Source organism: Miscanthus floridulus, chromosome 7 (genome assembly GCF_019320115.1).
Source record: "Miscanthus floridulus cultivar M001 chromosome 7, ASM1932011v1, whole genome shotgun sequence".
NCBI lineage: Eukaryota > Viridiplantae > Streptophyta > Magnoliopsida > Poales > Poaceae > Miscanthus > Miscanthus floridulus.
In genome coordinates this window covers 115,053,381-115,073,672 of record NC_089586.1, presented here as the reverse complement: position 1 = coordinate 115,073,672, position 20,292 = coordinate 115,053,381, and positions in this window count along the sequence as shown.

The following is a 20,292-nucleotide window of genomic DNA, read 5'->3' as shown; positions in this document are numbered from 1 at the left end:
GATTATTATTTTTTGAACATGTTCATCGGATTCAAATTATCAGTTTCCCACGGGACCCTTTTTTCCTAAATTTATTCTATGATTTAGTGACGTTATTGATTTAGTGACAGATGATGTATCTAACTATAGCGCCCTATAGTGACTTAGCCAATATCGACATTTATCATCTCAGCCTTTTCAGAGATGTCTGATGCTTAGCTTTAGATTCAAGTGGCCGTGAGCGACCAAGTTAGAAGCACTGGTCACTACAGCTAGAGGGAGCTAGTGTGTACATTTGGCCTTTCGTTGTCATCTTTCTCAGCTTCTCCGATTTGGCGAGTGCTTTCCTGTCTTAATTAATACAAAGATACGCATATCTCTTCTCTCTTGCCTATTTTAGAGAAGAAATCATTCTATGATGCTCCGGTATACATGTCATCATAGACGTATAATCGGGGGCCCAAAAAAATTCTAGAGAAAACTCCATGCCTCGATCAAAGACTGCAGCCTTCAGTCTAGATGGGGTTCTGTTTTGTCTTCTGCAAGTTGCTGATGGGTGCTTCCGGAGTTTGTTTAAGGAGTTGCTTACAACTGGAGTTCCCTCAAGCTCAGGTGTTGGGTGTCAAGCCGGCGCCTGCATTTTTGTTTCTTTCCTGTTATTTTAGTAGTCGCACGGACGGTGGTGTCGCTGCACATTTTCTTCTTTTTGTCTTTGTTTGTTCGTAGTGCTTTGACTAGTGTCTGCACATTTCATTTCATTTTTGTCTTATTTTACTCCTCGTGATTTTGACACTCCAACGGGCAGGTGCGTGGAGTATACGTACGTGTTTTATATGGCAGCTTGTGTAGAGATTTTAATTTCCTCAAGAAAAAATAAGACAAGGAGTATGAGAAAATAATCTTCAAATCAAGACAGAGATAGCTGATGATCAAGTAGTAATAATGCAAGTCTAGTAGCAGGCAAGTACGTCTTTGTTAGGACTAATATACTACAAAAGCATGAGAAGATCTCAGGATTTTTCAAGTCTTAACGAAAGGGATCCCTAGATTTCCCTATCCCAAGCTAAAACCACAAGATTACAATTACACAAAGGTGGTATTTTCCATAGCATAACAGCACAAATGCAAAGCATGCGAGGGACAATAGATAATATAGGACACCATATGAGGTGGGCTTTGTGAGGGACGATAGATAATATAGGACACCATAACAACATATATGAGGTGGGCTAAAGTTTAGAACTAACTTTACACCATATGTTTGAAGACTTTAGCTCTGAAGTTTAGAGCTCAAAAATTTAGAGAAGAGGATCCAAACAGGCCCTATGAAGCTAGATATTGATGCACCTATATCAAACTGAAATAAGAAAAGGATGCTAAGAAGTTGATGTAGGAAAAGAATGACGAGAGGTAGGAGAATGCCACCACAGAGTTCGTCCCCTATATGATGGGTGCCTCATGCATCTTATGTAGTAGGGGCACGTCGATTTGAGGGCAAAGCTAAGAAATTGAAATGGGGAAAGATGAGATGGGGGCTGGACTTAGTGGCACGTGGTGGTGGAAAGAGAGAGGGGTGCACCGTGCTTGGAAAGATTGGTCATGCTCAAAAGAGTGTTGCCACCATTGCCGATTCCTTCTGCCCGCACACCATATCGAGAGAGGCTTGGGGCTCTTCCTACAACGCGAGGCATCATGGATGACCCGATGCTAGAGGAGCTCGTCACCTCACTTGCTATCACCTAGACCGCTCGAGTTCCTGCAAGTGGGCCTCTGCCACCAACTCCCGCAGTAGTGCACCTGCGCTCTTCTAGAGAGGCAACATGTATCAGTCCAGCGCATCACTTCGGTTGGTCAAGAAAGCCTTGGCTGCCATGCAGATGCTCCCCCGATGAAGACTATAGCCACGAGTAGCCCCCGATGCCCCGTTTGGTGGGCAGCAGACTCGTCTCCACTGTCGCCTAAGCTAGGGCATGCCCAGGCCTAGGATACTTCGCCAGAGCCCTCTCCACCGAGCTTTGAGTAGGCCCCATCCTTAGTTGACACTAGTTTTGCACACCTGCCTATGTTGCCGAGGGATGACACTACCCGACAGAGGACAACGATTCCTCCGCTGCCCGACGGCTCAAGAGATCCATCGAGCGAGTGCTTTGCAAGACGGATTCTCCGCTCATACGACAACCTCCCAAGCAACCGATAGCCACTAACCAGTCGGTGCTCCCATTGCGGAGCAAGCGTCTAGCAGCATAGAGCCTTTCCAATGTGCTAGCGTCCAAATGAGTGAAGTCCTAATCGTGCAGCGTGTGAGAATGACCAAGGGGCTTTAACGCCAAGCACATCGGCAAAGAGGACCTATGAGGAGCTCTTCAATGTTGGGTCAAGCGCTTCCAATGTAGCAACACTGAGAGAGCTCTTCCCAGCCTGTGGACTAGGATCTCACAGTCAGCAGCGGCGACGCAAGGGCATAATTTAGGCCGCATCGCTGCCCCTACGTCGGTTGTTTAGCTCATGAGTAATAGTTTAGCGTGAACCTAGAGACTAGGGAGATCTAGCTTTCTGCTATAACTCTAGACCACTTAGGGCCAGGGGCGGATCTACAGGGGGGCTGGGGAGGCTCCAGCCCCCCTACAGCTGGTGCATCAATGGAAATATGGAGAGGGTGATGGAGAAGAAGAGGTGGAGGAAAGAAGAAAATTGGAGAGAGAGAGGAAGAAGAAGAGACTGTAACACCCTAGGTGTTTGGCTTCTACAAAAAGTGCATTTCATTTCATGAACATATGCATCATCCATGTCACCATGCCATTATCACTGAAACATACATATGCAACATTCGCAAATTCTGTTTGTTTCATACTTGATTTCTTATGAATGGTAGTAGTGCAACATGTGAATGCAACATGAGTTTCTCATACCTTGAAACATGGCAACATGGTAGTAATATGACAAGTATAAAATAACAACAAAGTCATGAAACATGTGAAACATTGAATTGCAACATTTGGGTGAATTGCTTGTTTTGTTGCTTCATCACATGTGATCATTTGAAATGGGTATAGCATTTGTGTAAAGTGGTTGATTATGGTCTAATACACCTTAACTACACTTAGGGTAATTGTTGGAACATTGTTCATGTAGATCAAAATGACAAAAATGCCCTCAAGTGAAGGTTTGACTTGAATTGACCCTTAGAGTGTCACTGTTTGACTAATTCAAAAGACCAACTTAGAGACTTTGCATGGCTGTGCACTCTTTACCAAAGTTGTAGCTAATTTATCATGGAACAAAAGTTGTTTTATGATCAACTCATGAAAATGTGTGGAACAGCCTCAAACATGGCCCACAAGTCATTGTTGATGGTGGATTCAACACTGAAAAATATTCTAAGTCCTAACTACGTTTCAGTTTGATTGAGCCACCTTTGACTTGATACAACTCAGGATACAGGGTGAATTAGCTATAGATTTCTAAATCAAAGTTGTAGCCCTACCATAGCTCTGCAACTTTTGTATACATTACTTTCACTAAATCATCCCGGTTTAAGAGATCCATCACGGTTAAGTTCGCCTGTCAGTCGTCGTCGTTGATCTCTGAATCGGAAATTTCAGAAAACGATCAGAGTTCGCCGTGGCCGACCGGCGCAGGAGCTGCTCGCCGTGTGGCATGCATGCTCTGCCAACACCTCCACGTCGTGTGTCCGAGCTCTAGAAGAAGGCCAGCGCCTGCCCGACGCATTCGCTTGCTCCATTTGCACTCTTTCGCCTCCACCGCGCGTAGCGCCGAGCCGCCGCAGCTCCTCCAGTTCTGACCGAGCGTCGCCGTTGCCTTGCACGCTCGCCACTGCAAAAATGCACCGGCCATCTTGCTCCTCGCTTCACCATGATCTCCTCTACCACCTCCACCTTTCAGCCGAGGCGATTGAGGCTGGGTAAGGGCGTAATCGCTAGTTCTTCCACCGCCACCATGGCGGGACCTCGCCGGAGTTGGCACTCCACGCGACCAACTGCCACCGCGACCTTTCCATCCCTTCTCTCCCTTGCGCTAGCTACTGTGTGTGACGCTGAAGCTTGTCGAGTAGACCACTAGGGCCGAGACGCCGTCGTCTCGCTAGAGCCGGCCATGCCGTGGCCGTGCGCCGCCATGGTCGTCACCACCCCTTTAACCGCAGCAATAGCTTCAATTGAGGGCACCGCTAGATGCGCACGGATGAGGTGAACGCCGTAGCACCGCTGGACTCGTCGAAGCTGTCACCGGTGATGAGCTATGCCGTCGTCTTCCTTCCTTCCCCTGTCTGTCTCTCTATCGCGCGGGCCCCTTTTGTCATTCGCTGCTGCTGAGGCGGGAGCCAGCCTAGGCTGCGTCGTGTCTAGGCCACGCCAGCGCATGCGTCGTGGGCCATCGGGTTTGTTCGGGCCGGCCCAGCCATAGTCATTAGGGTTTCAAAATTGTTTTGTTTTATTCTTTTCACAGATTTGTGTATATATTCAAAAAATATGTATCTCCTAGTTGATAGATTCAAATGATGTGGTTCTAATTTTGCTGACTTCAAGATAATGTCTAGTTTTTATTAAAAATATAATTTATGCTATGCTCTGTTATGAAAAATGGAGTTACTAATTATCTCTTTTAATCATGAAAAAAATAGGGGTAATTATATCTTTTTCTATGTAGCTCCAAATGGTATGAAATTTTTATGGTGTATTGCTCATATTAGGAATAGCTTGTAGTTAAATTTTCATATATTTTGGACACTGTATGTAGGAGATAGAAAATTCTCTTGTTTGCATGGATGGATCTTGTGTGAATATTCATAATTTTTCTATAGATCCAGTAAGGGTAAAATTTGGTGAGTACTGTTCTTATGCTAGAATGATGCTAGGAAAAATGAGAAATCTGTTGCTTGACACTTTTCAATAAGGTTTCCTAATTATGCTAAAAATAGACATGCCACCTGTTAATTTGGATACAGCAAGTTTTGCTTGCCCAATGGCTTTGAAATTTTTATGGTAAGCATGAGATAGCTACTGTAATTTTTGTAGATTTTTCTGAATAGTTTTACTATATATTGCTTTAATCACCTAATTAACTAAATAAATTAGAAAAGGGCATTAAATAAATTATTTAGAAGTTGGCACTATACTTTCTGATGTTCCTTTGATATGTGCAATAAGTTGGTAAACTTGGTTTGGTCCAATTATTCTTTTGCATCATTGCTAAATATTTAAATTAGTAGACCTGTCATTTCTGGACAGATTCTAGGTTTACTGGAATTCAATTTGGTTAACGTAAGAATCATGCTTTGATGTTTACAAATGATTTGTACATAATTTCATAAGATTTCCAGAATGTCCTCTTGCAAGTCATTTGAATTTATAGTACTCTGGTTATGATTGAATTAAGGAACTACCGTGTGCATATGAAACTTTAACTGTTGTTTTAAGTATGCCTTTACTATTTCTAAGTTGTGGTAATGTTCCTAGGTGTTAGGCCTTTAACTGAAGATAAGCATCTTTATCTTAGGTTATGCAAGTTAGGTAAGTTGATCTCGTTCTTCAAGTTAAGTTAGATACACGTTTTAAAGTGATTTGAATAGAGCTATTCTTAATCGGTAAACGAGTGTCCAGTGATGTTTCTGTTAAACACTTACTATGATTCATTCATTATGAGCATCATGTCATTCCTTATGCATCCATGATATTTATCTTGTGCATCGGCATTGCAATAGGTGTACCGGAAGGAGTGACCCTGCTGGAATTCGAGGAACCGAGCGAGCAGTAGCAGCCGACACCGGAGGTTCAGGAGGTGCAGCCTTCAGGAGAAGTGCCAGACGAGGTCGCCGTTGAGTGCCCGGATCACCGTTCATGCAATTTTGTGAAAGGCAAGCCCCGGAGCATATTAAGCCTCCTAATTTCCGAAATGCAGTTAAAGTATTATTGTTACATATATTGTTGCATTAAGTTTAGGTGTTGGATGCAAACACTTGCTGCATTGGTTATCCAATCCTTGTCCAGATATTGATACCCTGAATCCTATGTAGCTCAGATTCGTGTAGTGCTTAGCCCTTGTAACAGAGCCGACCAAATCATAAGAATGTAAGTATAAAAACAATCACCGAAGAGATCAAATTCCTGTACTTAAGTTCCTATAACCCCGGTAGTTCGGAAATCACGAAGGATTTTAACCAACTCTCGACATACAAACCAAGATCGTAGTGATTCAACGCAACACACCATTCGTTACAACATTTCACAAGTAGCATTCGAATTACATCCATCATAGTTCAAATACATATTACAAACTAAGTTTGAGTGTGCGGAAGCAACATAGTTTAGTACAAAACATCATAGTTTTCAAATACATTGCCAAGTCTGAGTGATGTCCCACAAAAGCATTATCAGGTACGAGAACTAGTAGAGACCGCGCCCCACGGTCTAGTCTTCATCCCTAGCTGGGAGAAGGCAGTACTTGCAGCAACCAAAGTAGAACTAGTCATCTGCAACAGGTGTGAGATAAACCCTGAGTATGAGAAGGTACTCAGCTAGACTTACCCATCAAAACTAGAAATCAAAGACACCAAGGATCATGCAAGGCTTTTCAGGTGGGCTAGCTTGACATAGTTGCATAAAAGAGCTTATGATTATAGTAACCAATTTAAACTGAGCATCAAACTTATCATCATTTACCTGTCCACTAGATTAGCACCTGTACTAGAGCACTCACTTATTAGGAGCAAACAATATTAACCATAGCAGGTATAATAAGGCTGTCATCATCATATCATCATTTTCGAACCATTATGTTATTTAGTGTATCTACTTTGGAGATAAGCCCGTCAAGTTCTCACTAACCGGGAGAGACGACGACTCGAATCGAATTACAACTTAGCTGAGGGGGTATTCCTAACTCTCACCCTGGCATACTTAGCAAGGGTAGCCGTGGGTTACCTTTGGGATAACTCAGGAACCAAATTCACGGGTTTGATCAGCGCCAGCGCTCTCAGGGATTACCCTTCTGCCAGGACGATCAGGACTTTTAAATCACCTGTCCTTGGACTCACGCCTACGGCTCCCTTCCGAGGCGTACTTTATACTTATCGACTCCCGGCCTGAGTTGAGCTACTCGACTTCGCGGTCGGTCTTCGGACACGGCCAACTAAGAGAGAGGCATGCGTTCAACATGAACAGGAAAGGCTCCAAGATTCAGTCCTTAATCGACACACACGGAGTCACTGCAAATCGGCAAGCCTCCGTCCGGTCTTCATTTCAAATTAAGACTGGTTCTTTTCCACGATAGCAAATATAGCCAACCGTGCCATATGTATCTTCCTATATCTCGTAGGTGATAGGAAATCACCTGACTTCTATCGTGTTTAAGCAGGGCTAAGCACTACACGAGCCTGAGCTACATAGGATTCCGGGTAACAATATCTAGACAAGGATTGGATAACCAATGCAGCAAGTGTTTACATCCAACACCTAAACTTAATGCAACAATATATGTAACAATAATACTGTAACTGCATTTCAGAAATTAGGAGGCTTAATATGCTCCGGGGCTTGCCTTTCACAAAGTTGCAAGGACGGTGATCCGGGCACTCAACGGCGACCTCGTCTGGCACTTCTCCTGAAGGTTGCACCTCCTGAACCTCCGGTGTTGGCTGCTGCTGCTCGCTCGGTTCCTCGAATTCCAGCAGTGTTACTCCCTCCGATACACCTATTGCATGCCGATGCACAAGATAAATATCATGGATGCATAAGGAATGACATGATGCTCATGATGAATGAATCACAGTAAATGTTTAACGAAAACATCACTGGACACCCGTTTACCGAGTAAAATAGCTCTATTCAAATCACTTTAAGCATGTATCTAACTTAACTTAAAGAACAAGATCAACTTACCTAACTTGCATAACCTAAGATAAAGATGCTCATCTTCAGTTAAAGGCCTAACACCTAGGAACATTACCACAACTTAGAAATAGTAACGGTATACATAAATTAACATTTAAAGTTTCATATGCACACAAGTAGTCCCTTAATTCAATCACAACCAGAGTTCTACAATTCCAAATGACTTGCATGAGGACATTCTGGAAAGCTTATGAAATTCTCTACAAATCAATTGTAAATATCAAAGCATGCTTCTTACGTTAACCAAATCAAATTCCAGTAAACCTAGAATCTGTCCAGAAATGACAGGGTTACTAACTTAATTATTTAATGACGATGCAAAAGCATAATTTGACCAAACCAAGTTTACCAACTTGTTGCACATACCAGTGGAACACTAGAAAGTATAGTGCCAACTTCTAAATAAATTATTTAATATCCTTTTCAAATTTATTTAGTTAATTAGGTGATTAAAGCAATATATAGTAAAACTATTTATAAAAATCTACAAAAATTTTAGTAGCTATCTCATGCTTCACATAGACTATCATAAAAATTTCAAAGCCATTGGGTAAGCAGAACTTACTGTACCCAAAATAACAGGTGGCATGTCTATTTTTAGCATAATTAGGAAACCCTATTGAAAAGTGTTAAGCAACAGATTTCTTATTTTTCCTAGTATCATTCTAGCATAAGAATAGCACCCACCAATTTTTACCCTAACTGAATCTATAGAAAAATTATGAAAATTCACTCAAGATCCACTCATGCAAACAAGATAATTTTCTCTCTCTTACATACAGTGTCCAAAATTTATGAAAATTTAACTACAAGCTATTCATGATATGAGCAGTACACCATAAAAATTTCATGCCATTTGGAGCTACCTAGTAAAAGATATAATTACCCCTATTTCTTGCATGATTAAAAGAGATAAATAGAAACTCCCATTTTCATAACAGAACATGGCATGGATTATATTTTTAGTAGAAACTAGACATCATCATGAACTCAACAAAATTAGAACCACATCATTTAGATCTACCATCTAAGAGCTACATATTTTTGAATATGTACACAAATCTGTGAAATAATAAAACAAAACAAAATAAGAAAACCTATTCAACTACTGGTGGGCCGGCCCGAAGAAACGGCGGCCCGCGAAGCAGGCGTAGGCGTGGCCTAGAAACAGCGCGGCCCAGCCAGGCTCCCGCCTCTGCCGCGGCGACTGACGTGCGGGTCCCGCCCGATAGAGAGACAGACAGGGGAGGAGAACAGGGCGGCGGCGAAGCTCATCACCGGTGACCCCTCCAGCGAACCCGATGGCTCAGGCGCGCTCCCCACACCAAGGCGCACCTATCTAAGCCCTCAATTAATACTCTACTGACCCCTAGCAAGGACGACAACATGAATGGCGGACGGCGGCACGGTCCGACAATGCTCCGGCGAGGTGACGACGCTACGGCTCTAGGGGGTGACTCTACGAGCATCAGCATCACACCTAGGACCTAGCGCAAGAGAGAAAGAGAATGGGAAGGCCACGGTGGCGGGTGTCCACGTGGAGCGCTATCTCCGATGAGGTCAGCCGTGGCGGCGGTGGAAGAAAACGGCGATTTCGCCCTTACCAAGGCTGAATTGGCACGACGATGGGGTGGAGGAGGTAGAGGAGATCACTGCGAAGCTACTAACGAGCTGGGCAACGCGTTTTTGCGAAGAGGCGTGAGCTAGGCAAGGGTGAAGGTTCGGCTAGCAATGGCGGACGTCTGAGGCCCGGCGCTGCGCGCGGTGAAGGCGAGAGAGAGGCAATGGAGTAGGCGAGTGTGTTCGGGCAGACGCTGTCCTTCTTCTAGAGCTCGAACGTGCAATGTGGAGGCTTCGACCGAGCATGAACGCCACGCGGTGAGCGGCTCCTACGCCGGTCGGCCATGACATTCACTGAACGTTTTCTGAAAATCGCGATTCAGTGATCGAGGATGATGACTGACAGCGAGTATTCGACGTGTCAACACGGCTAATCCAATGCTCCTTTGCAAAAACTATGTACATGAAAAATGTAGGCCTACCATCCATCTACAACTTCTTTTCAAGGACCATCATCTAATTCGCCATGGATCAGTAGTTACATCAAGCCAAAGTTGGCTTGATCCACTGAAAATGTAGTTATGACTTACAATATTTTCTAAGTGTGAAATCAGCATGAAATTCTGACTTGTGGGCCATGTTTGAGCTTGTTCTAGCCATTTTCATGAGATGATCATAAAACAACTTTTGTTCCTTGATAAATTAGCTACAACTTTGGTAAAGAGTGCATAGCCATGCAAAGTCTCTAAGCTGGTCTTTTGAAATAGTCAAACAGTAGCACTCAAAGGGTCAATTCAAGTCAAACCTCTCCCAAAGGGCAATTTTGTCATTTTGATCTACATGAACAATATCCAAACAATTACCCTAAGTGTAGTTAAGGTGTATTAGACCATGATCAACCACTTTACACAATTGTCATACCATTTCAATTGATCACATGTGATGAAACAACAAAACAAGCAATTCACCCAATGTTGCAATGCAATGTTTCACATGTTTCATGACCTTGTTGCCATTTTATACTTGTCACATTACTACCATATTGCCATGTTTCAAGGTATGAGAAATCCATGTTGCATTCACATGTTGCACTACCACCATTCATAAGCAATAAAGTACGAAACAAATAGAATATGCGAATGTTGCATATGTATGTTTCAATGATAATGGAATGATGACATAGATGATGCATATGTTTATGAGATGAAATGCAATTAGTGGAAGCCAAACACCTAGGGTGTTACAGTCCTGCTTAAACACGGTAGAAGTCAGGTGATTTCCTGTCACCTGCGAGATATAGGAAGATACATATGGCATGGTTGGCTATATTTGCTATCGTGGAAAAGAACCAGTCTTAATTTGAAATAAAGACCGGACGAAGGCTTGCTGGTTTGCAGTGACTCCATCTGTGTCGCTTAAGGACTGAATCTTAGAGCCTTTCCTGTTCATGTTGAACACATGCCTCTCTCTTAGTTGGCCGTGTCCGAAGACCAACCGCGAAGCCGAGTAGCTCAACTCAGGCCGGGAGTCGATAAGTATAAAGTACGCCTCGGAAGGGAGCCGTAGGCATGAGTCCAAGGGCAGGTGATTTAAAAGTCATGATCGTCCTGGTAGAAGGGTAATCCCTGAGAGCGCTGGCACTGATCGAACCCGCGAATTTGGTTCCTGAGTTGTCCCAAAGGTGACCCATGGCTACCCTTGCAAAGTATGCCAGGGTGAGAGTTAGGAATACCCCCTTAGCTGAGTTGTAATTCGATTCGAGTCACCGTCTCTCCCGGTTAGTGAGAACTTGATGGGCTTATCTCTAATGTAGATACACTGAAGGACCAAAAACGGCGACCAAGGGGGGGGGGTGAATGGGAGCCTTAAATTTCTTTCGAAATCTTCGACCACTGTCCCAATATCAATTCCCAAAAACCATACACGAAAGACTTGATGACCACGACCCTAGAGAAGGGTGGATGCTCCCTCAGAACACAGCGGGTCACCACAGAGCAAACGGACCACAGATCGAAGCCCAAATGAGCAAACTCCCAAAATAAAACAGCACTGCTCCTGCAAATATCAGACACATCCGGTATTATATTGGACACGTCCGGTATTTTCGGACACGTTCAGTATGATCTCGGACACGTCCGGGATTTTCAGCAGCAAGCTGACCAAAAGAGAAAAATCCAAAACCCCATCAAACGATGTCCAAAAATCATGAAATTTTAACCATAGCTCTTTAGACACCAAAGGAAGGTCTCCACAAAATTTTAGCTCAAAACTCCAAAGTGAGAAATATCGGACACGTCCGGTATTATATCGGACATGTCCGGTATGAACGAGCAGTTTCTCGAGAAAAATCAAATCAAGCCATAACTTGATCAAATCAACTCCAAATGACTTGAAACTTTGCACAAGGGTTCACAAGCGAGTAGAAAGGCAACCTCTAAAAGATCATAGCCCGAGACAAACTCTAACTCCATGAATCGAAGGAATTGAAGAAAACCCCAAGAAATAGGTCAAGAACTAAAATTGTCCGGATCTGTGATCTCGTGAGGAATTAGTGGATTTCCTTCGGTGGAAAGCTTCTACTCATGTCACTGATCGATCCAAGGCAACAAGAACGAACCAAAACCATCCCAAATCGAAGAAACAAGAGGGGAAATAAGAAGGGACAAAAGGAGCTCGTGAAGAACACCAAAATCACATCAAGAACACAACTAAATCATGAATCCCGGAGGGCATACGGTGGTTACGGCCACCGATTCCTTCAAAACCAAGTCACAATTTGAGTTGTGGACCTCTCTCATACATGGAAGCAAACTAGAGGAAGAAACCCTAAAGGAGAAAATGAAAAATGGAGGAGGTGAGGGAGATGGGGGCTCCCTCATCCTATTTAACAGGGCTATTACACATTCTCAGTTTTGCCCCTGGATACAAATGAGTTGAACCGCTAAGCCCAAGGGCGTTGTTGTCCAACCCGGTGTAATCTTGATCCGACGGCCACCGCGCATTCTCATCGGTAGCTTCGCCTCGACGCGAACTCCCCGATGCCGCCACGTGCCGTCCGTCCCTCCTCAGAACCTCCGCCCGGGTTTTGAGGCCCAAACCCGTAAACCGTCCATCCGATGGTTTTGAGGCCCAAACCATCAAACCGTCCGCGAGTAGCGTACTCCATACGCGTCCCCCGCCATCCAACGCATGTCACCGCCATCCTCGACCGGCCGGCCCGCCAAGTCCTCCTGAGCCTCGCTCGACTCACGCGTCCGCCGTCTTGACCCGGTCAACACCGTCACTCCATGTCTTCTTGCACTTGTCGATGTCCCAAGTGTCAGCCACCGCGGCTAGTCACCTGGCCTCTGGGTCCCTCGGTCCAAGCCTCACGTCCGTCCTTCACCGCTCCCGGTCTGTCGGCACGGCACGTCCTCCTTGACCTTCACCTCGCCGTTGACCACCGCATCTGAGCTCCACACCTGCACAACACAGGCCAAAAGACATGTTGCACACATAGCTTTCGCCATGGTAGGGTTAGTCACCACTCAACCTACTTCATGGATCACATTGACAATCACTCATCACAAAACGAACACACAAGGGTACTTGTCAACCTTGTGTTCACAATCTCCCCCTTGATGAGTGCATTGTCAACACCAATACACGAACAGCTTGAGCAATAGAAAAAGAAAAAGAAGAGAAAAGAAAGAACTCACCCAAATGACCAAAAGCCAAAGAAAAGCCAAGAACTGGGTTATTTGAAAGTGAGCAAAACTTGGTCCCCAAAGACATGGGCAACGGCTCGACGCAACCAAGTAAAACAAAGCTAGCCCTCAAGAAGAGGCAACGAGCTCAACACCACTAGCAAAGCCCGAAAAACCGAAAAACCGAAAACTGCTAGACCCTCCAGAAGAGGCAAAGGCTCAACACATCTAGCCAAACACCTCAAATGCAACTCCCCCTGAACAAGTGCAATCTCTCTCAAATGAATGCATATCTCTCAACTTTAGGTGAAATTGGAAGTTTCTTCCCCTTGTGTCATTGTGAGTGTGGAAAACTTCTCCCCCTTGTTAACACATGCACTTATCAAGCTAGAGCCCAAAGATTTCATCTTCCCCTCAAATCATGCTATGAATGCAGAAATGCACGAATGCAGAAGCTTCAAGATTATAGTAAGTAGATTGAAAAGAGGCTCTAGTTGATGCTGTCATGTATATATAGCAACACATATAAGTGCTAGCAAATGCTCAAAGTGACCAAATGAGACGAAATATGGCATTGAAGCAATTTTGATCAAGTTTGAGCAATTTTAAAAGAGGGTTCACCACCAAAGGAGCACATAGCAAAAATAGACAGGAGATCAACCTTGTGCTACACATGTATGCAAAGTGAACTACCCCAAACAAAGTTCACACATCATGTCATGAGACAAACGGGTGGTTTGATCAAATTTTAGACACCAATTGAAATTTATCGGAGTTATGCAGCTTATTACCAAAGTTTGTCAGACAAGTGTGTGCGGGAGGTTATCTGTGCCATCAAAACCTGACTTAGCGACCATGTCAAGCCTATGCCAAAGGCAATCAGAAGCTTAAGACAATGATCTCGGTATCCATTACAGAGCTCAAGTTCACCAATAAGTGCAATTTGGAGCTGTCTCGACACTCTGACATAGGATAGTACAGACCCATCCTGATCTTTTCAAATCACTGAGTTTGATTTTCAAGTTTTAGCACAAAATCAAGTTTCTTAAGCAAGTGTGTAACTCAAAGTATGAGCCGTAGCAACTAAGCATATATATGAAGCAAGAAAAAGATCTCGACACATTCTACACATGCTAGTGCCACAAGTAGTGGTGAACACATTTCATGTTTCAACAAGTTTTAATCAAGTTCACAGTTTGGAAAACAAGCTTAGCTCATAACATGTATCAATTGATAAAAAGGAGCCTAAGCCAAAAGCACATCATTGTATATCCATAACATCCCCAACAAGAGCATAGTGTCAATCTAGCTACTATAAGGATGAAGCTCAGGATGCAATATGATACATGATGATATGATATGCAAGAATGATATAAAAACAAAAACAAAGGCTAAACTACAAAGAAAAGCAAAACTAGAATACAACAACCAAAGTTTCTCTCCTCTAAAAAGGGAAACAAACTCCAAGCTCCCCTCGCAAGCGAGCAAACTGGGCTTGGTCAAGTGGTTTGGTGAAGATATCTGCGAGCTGGTTTTGGGTATCAATGTGGTGCAGATCGATATCACCTTTCTCATAGTGGTCACGCAAGAAGTGAAAGCGAACTTCTATGTGCTTTGTCTTTGAGTGAAGGACTAGGTTTTTGGCTACACTTATGGCACTGGTGCTATCATAAAACAAAGGCACTCGCCTAAACTCTAACCCAAAGTCTCTCAGAGTAGCTATCATCCAAAGCAACTAGGAACAACAAGCAGCAGCAGCAACATACTCAGCTTCTGTGGTGGATTGGGCGACGCTAGACTGCTTGCAAGAAGACCAAGACACAAGAGAAGATCCAAGAAACTGACAAGTCCCCAAAGTGGACTTCCTCTCAACACGACAACCAGCATAATCTGCATCAGAATACCCGCAAAGAGAAAGAGAGGAGGAGGCTGAAAACCAAAGACCAAACTCGGGTGTGAAATGAAGGTACCTGAGGATCCGCTTGATGGCTTGATGATGAGACGTGCGCGGCGAAGACTAAAAGCGCGCGCACAAGCAGACTGCGAACTGGATGTCTGGTCTCGTCGCCGTTAGGTACAGCAGGGACCTGATCATGCTTCGGTATTCCTTCTGGTCCACGGCTTCTCCCTCCTTGTCCTCATCCAGGGCCGTCGTGGTTGACATGGGCGTCGAAAGAGGCTTGGCCTCACCCATATCAAATTTCTTGAGCACGTCCTTGGTGTACTTGCCTTGGTGCACGAACATCCCCTCACGAGTTTGCTTGATTTGCAGCCCAAGGAAGAAAGTCAATTCGCCCATCATGCTCATCTCAAATTCCCTACTCATAGTATCTGAAAACTTGGCAACAAGAGCATGAGAAGAGCCACCAAAGATTATATCATCCACGTATATCTGAACCAAAAGAATGTCTATGCCTTGCTTGAGGAGGAACAAAGTCTTATCTACGGAACCCATCCTAAAACCCTTATCAAGCAAGAAAGCTTTCAAACGCTCATACCAGGCTCTCGGGGCTTGTTTCAAACCATACAATGCTTTGTGGAGTTTAAAAACATGGTTGGGGTACTTTGGATTTTTAAAGCTAGGGGGTTGCCTCACATAAACCTCTTCCTCTATGTACCCATTCAAGAAGGCACTCTTTACATCCATCTGATACAGCTTGAACCCTTTTGAAGCTGCAAATGCTAAAAGAATCCTAATGGCTTCTAGACGGGCAACAGGAGCAAAGGTTTCTTCATAGTCTATTCCTTCTTTTTGGCAAAAACCCTGAGCCACTAATCTCGCCTTGTTTCTCACCACCACCCCATCCTCACTCTGCTTGTTCTTGTAAACCCACTTTGTACCTATGGGGTGGCACTCTGGTGGAGGTGGAACTAAAACCCACACTTGGTTCCGCTCAAAGTTCTCTAACTCCTCGTGCATAGCATTAACCCAATCGGCATTAGATAGTGCGTGTCCAATATCTTGAGGCTCAAAAGAAGCTACGAAAGTAGAATGAGCGAAATGGAAAATATGATAAGACTTGGAACGCGTTACCCTTTCGTTGATGTCGCCGATCATGGTCTGAGGAGGATGGCATCGCTGGATATGTCAAGGTGCACTCAAAGACGAAGTCGCCTCCTCCTCATCCATAGCTGGGGCCTCCTCAGTCGATTGAGGAAGCGGCTCGCACGGACCCCATGAAGTAGAGGTGGAGGGCTCAGGGCCGTGAGCCGAAGTGGTCGAAGCTGGCTCGATTGGGGCAGCCGGTTGAGATGGCTTGGGATCATCCCAATCGACGTCATCGTCATCCTCAACGAAAATGATATCACCCATCTCTTCATCACCTGCACGTTCAAAGACCGAAATAGAAGAGGGCATGGTTTCGTCGAAGGTGACTTCACAAGTCTCCACGACACGGTTAGTCTCAAGATTAAGCACACGGTACGCATGTGAATGAGAAGCATAACCGAGAAATATACCGTCCGAAGATCTAGATTCAAACTTGTCAAGATTACCTTGCTTAAGAATGAAGCACCTGCAACCGAAGACTCGAAAATGACTCACCTTGGGTGGACGCCCAAACCGCAACTCGTAGGATGTCTTCTTTAAGAAAGCACAAAGAAAAATGCGGTTTGAAACATGGCAGGCGGTGTTGATGGCTTCGGCCCAGTAACGCCTAGGAGTCCTATGCTCATCGAGCATCGTCCTGGCCATTTCAACCAAAGTCCAATTTTTGCGCTCAACAACACCATTCTGCTGAGGGACATAGGGCGAAGAAAACTGATGTTCAAGACCCAAGGAAGCACAAAAGGTGTCAAACTAAGAGTTTTTGAACTCAGTGCCATTGTCACTATGGATAGCTCGTATGGCATTCTTTGGTAACTCAGTTTGCAACCTCAAGATCAAGTCACGAGCATGAGAAAATGCTTTGTCCTTGCCCTCCATGAAAAACACCCAAGAATAACGAGAAAAATCATCCACGATCACAAGAACGTACCACTTCCCTCCCTCTGACCGAACCCGAGCCGGACCAACAGTGTCCATATAGAGTAGCTCACCGGGTCTCGTGGTCACGACCTGAGTCACTGGAGGATGGGAAGCAGCCACCATCTTTCCGTGGCGACAGGGATGGCATACCAGATCCTTCTCAAACTTAAGTTTGGGCAATCCTCGGATCATGTCAAGAGAACTCAACCTCACTAGGAGATCGAAGCTCAAGTGATCAAGTCTCCTATGCCACTTCCACAAATCAGAAGAAGATCCAGCAACCAAACAGCGAGAAGAACCGAAAGACTGAGAGAAATCAGCTCTGAAAACTCGGCCAAAAGGAATGATCTGACAAACTAGATGTCCCTAAGAATCGAGCACACGAGAAAGTCCAGTCTTAAAGTGCACCTCAAACCCATCTTGAAGGAGTTGTGAAACAGAGAGCAAATTAAAATGCAGGCTTGAAACCAAAGCAACGTCCTTCAAGATAAAAGACTCATTGACCCGAATGGTCCCACGAGACAACACCTTACCTTTGCTATTGTCCCCAAATGTGATGTACTCCTTGTATTGCATGGGGTCAAGGCTGGAGAACCATTTGGAACTTCCGGTCATGTGGCGCGAACAGCCGAAATCAACAAGCCACGTGTTCTCCAGGCCTCCGCTCTGCATCAATAGAAATACAGGGGGTGAGCAAATGGCACAACACTGGGGTTAGTGAAATGAGGAGAATACCAGTGTTGAGTCATTTGCCCTGGAAAAGTGTTAGGAAAAACACCATACATGCCATGTCCCATTGGAGAGAAGCGATCACCACATGGGGGAAAATGTGGTCCGCTAGGAGTGTGGGACTAAAAGCCACCGTCGCGAGGTCCAGAGTCATATAGATCATGACTTGGGCCACGCCGGGCACGACCACCACGTGGTCTCACCACCTGAGGCCTAGCACCTTGAGGCATTGCACCTCTAGGCCTAACAATGTGCCTCTGAACAGGCGGGACATGTACGCCATGGGGAGGATGGTACATGTTCCAGTTGTTCAACTCGTACTCGCGCCGCTCATCTCTCTTCCTCCTAAAGCAAAACTCAGCCAAATGACCATCTCTATGGCAATAGTCATAGTGGTACCTCACCTCTCTCTTGGATGGTGATTGACTCACTCTCTTATGGATGTGGTTCACTCTCTGAGGCTTTTTGGCTTTAGGAAGGGGTGCACTAGAGATGTTGGGTAGAGTATCGAGTGAGTTCCAAAAGTGGTTCGGTTTGGGAACCCAAACTTGCTTGGATGGTGGAGCTTTTGGTGGTTCTTCAAACACACCATCTTTGATCATAGGCTTGGTAGACTCTGGTGGAGGGATCTTGATCAATTTGGGAGTGTTGATGGGTTTCTCACTTGGGTTCAAACCACTATGTTCACCAACCTTGCCATAGACATGCTCACCCTTCCCACCTATAGCAAAGCCTACTCCCGATGAGTCAGTTCCCCACCTGAACTGGCTCACCATCACTGAGGCTCACTGCACGACACCCAGCTCAAGATGGATCGAAGTTGTGTGTTTTCTTCCTCGGTTCCCATCTTGTCGTGCCTGCAGGACTCAAGCTCCAACACCAAAGCTTCACATCGAACACATGTAGTGGTGGTGCTATCTGAGTTGGCCTTCTCAAACTTAGCAAGTTTGGCAACCTTCTCTGCCAACTTAGATTGCAAGCCTGAGCAGGACTTGCATGCACCGAGCAACTCAGAACGAGACTTCAGCTCATCACATTCATCAAGCAAAATAGCATACTTGGATTGCAAGTCAGAGAGGTTAGACATGTGTATAGTGTACTCATCGCACTCCTCCTCCTCTGACACCACTACACCACTCTTGGCAAGCTCCAACTCCTTCAAAGCAACCTCTAGCTGGTCCTTAAACTCTTTTCTCTCACGGGCAGCACGCTTAAGCAACTTATCTTGACTCATCAATGTATCATTCATAGTATCAAGCTCAAGCATAAGTGAGTCAAGTGTGGGTGGTACCTCATTTTCATCGTTGTCGACGTCGACGTCCTTTTTGAGCTTTGCTCCACCGTCAACCGCCATAGTGCAAAACCCACCACGGTTTGCACCGGCAACAAAGCAGAGACCGTTGAGCTTGTCCTCGCGCTTCTTCTCGGACTCATCGTCGGTCGAGGGAGAAGAAGAGTGATCATCGTCGGAGTCATCGTCGAGGTCGCTGAGGGAGGCGAGGAAGGCGCGTTCTTGAGCTTTGGCCTTCCTATGGTACGCCTTCTTGATCGCCTCCTTGTCGAAGCCACCCTTGGCCTTGTGCTTGCCAGAGGTGTAGTCGCGCTTATCCTTGTGCTTGCCGAAGTCGTACTTGTTGGTGAAGGGCTTCTTCTTGGGGCAGTGCACGACAAAGTGGTCTGGATCTCCACATCCATAGCATCCCTCCTTCGGGCCACCACTGCGTCGGCGGTTCAAACGGTTGTTGTGAAACCGAGAGAACCGACTGATGATGAGTGCCAACTCATCATCCCCAAGAGACTCCAGCTGCTCCTCTGTGACTGACATCAAGCACGACAAAGAGAAAGAAGCTTGTGAAGGGTTAGTCAATGAACTTGAACCACTACCTGAGACCAAAGCCATGGTTGGTGCAGAAGGATTCTTGAGCTTGGCTTGGGTTTGGTAGTCGATCTCTGTGGACTTGAGCTTGCTGAAAAGCTTGTCGACGGTGAGGGTGTCATAGTTGGCCGACTCGATGATCGCCGACACCTTCACATCCCATACCTTTCGATCAAGGGCATAGAGAAGCTTGAGCGCCCTCTCATGATCACTATAAGGTAGGTTGGCCTTGTTCGCTTTCATTTTGTTGACGATAGTCTGAAAGTGGGAAAACATGGCATCGATGGACTCGCCATCAAACTGAGAGAAGTTCTCGTACTCGCGCTTGTACGTCTCGTAGAGTCTGATCTTGACCTGTGCGGTCCCCTCGTGATAGCTCTGAAGCCTCACCCAGATCTCTCGAGCTGTAGTACAATCGGAGACACGCTCGAACTCAGAAAGCGAAAGACTCGAGAAAAGCACACTGCGAGCTTTGCTATTTGCATTGTGCCGATTCTTGTGATCCTGGGTGGTACGGGCCGCAACAGGGAGCACAATGTAAGTAGCATCCTCGCAAATTTCCCAGACGAGCCAATCAATCCCCTGGAG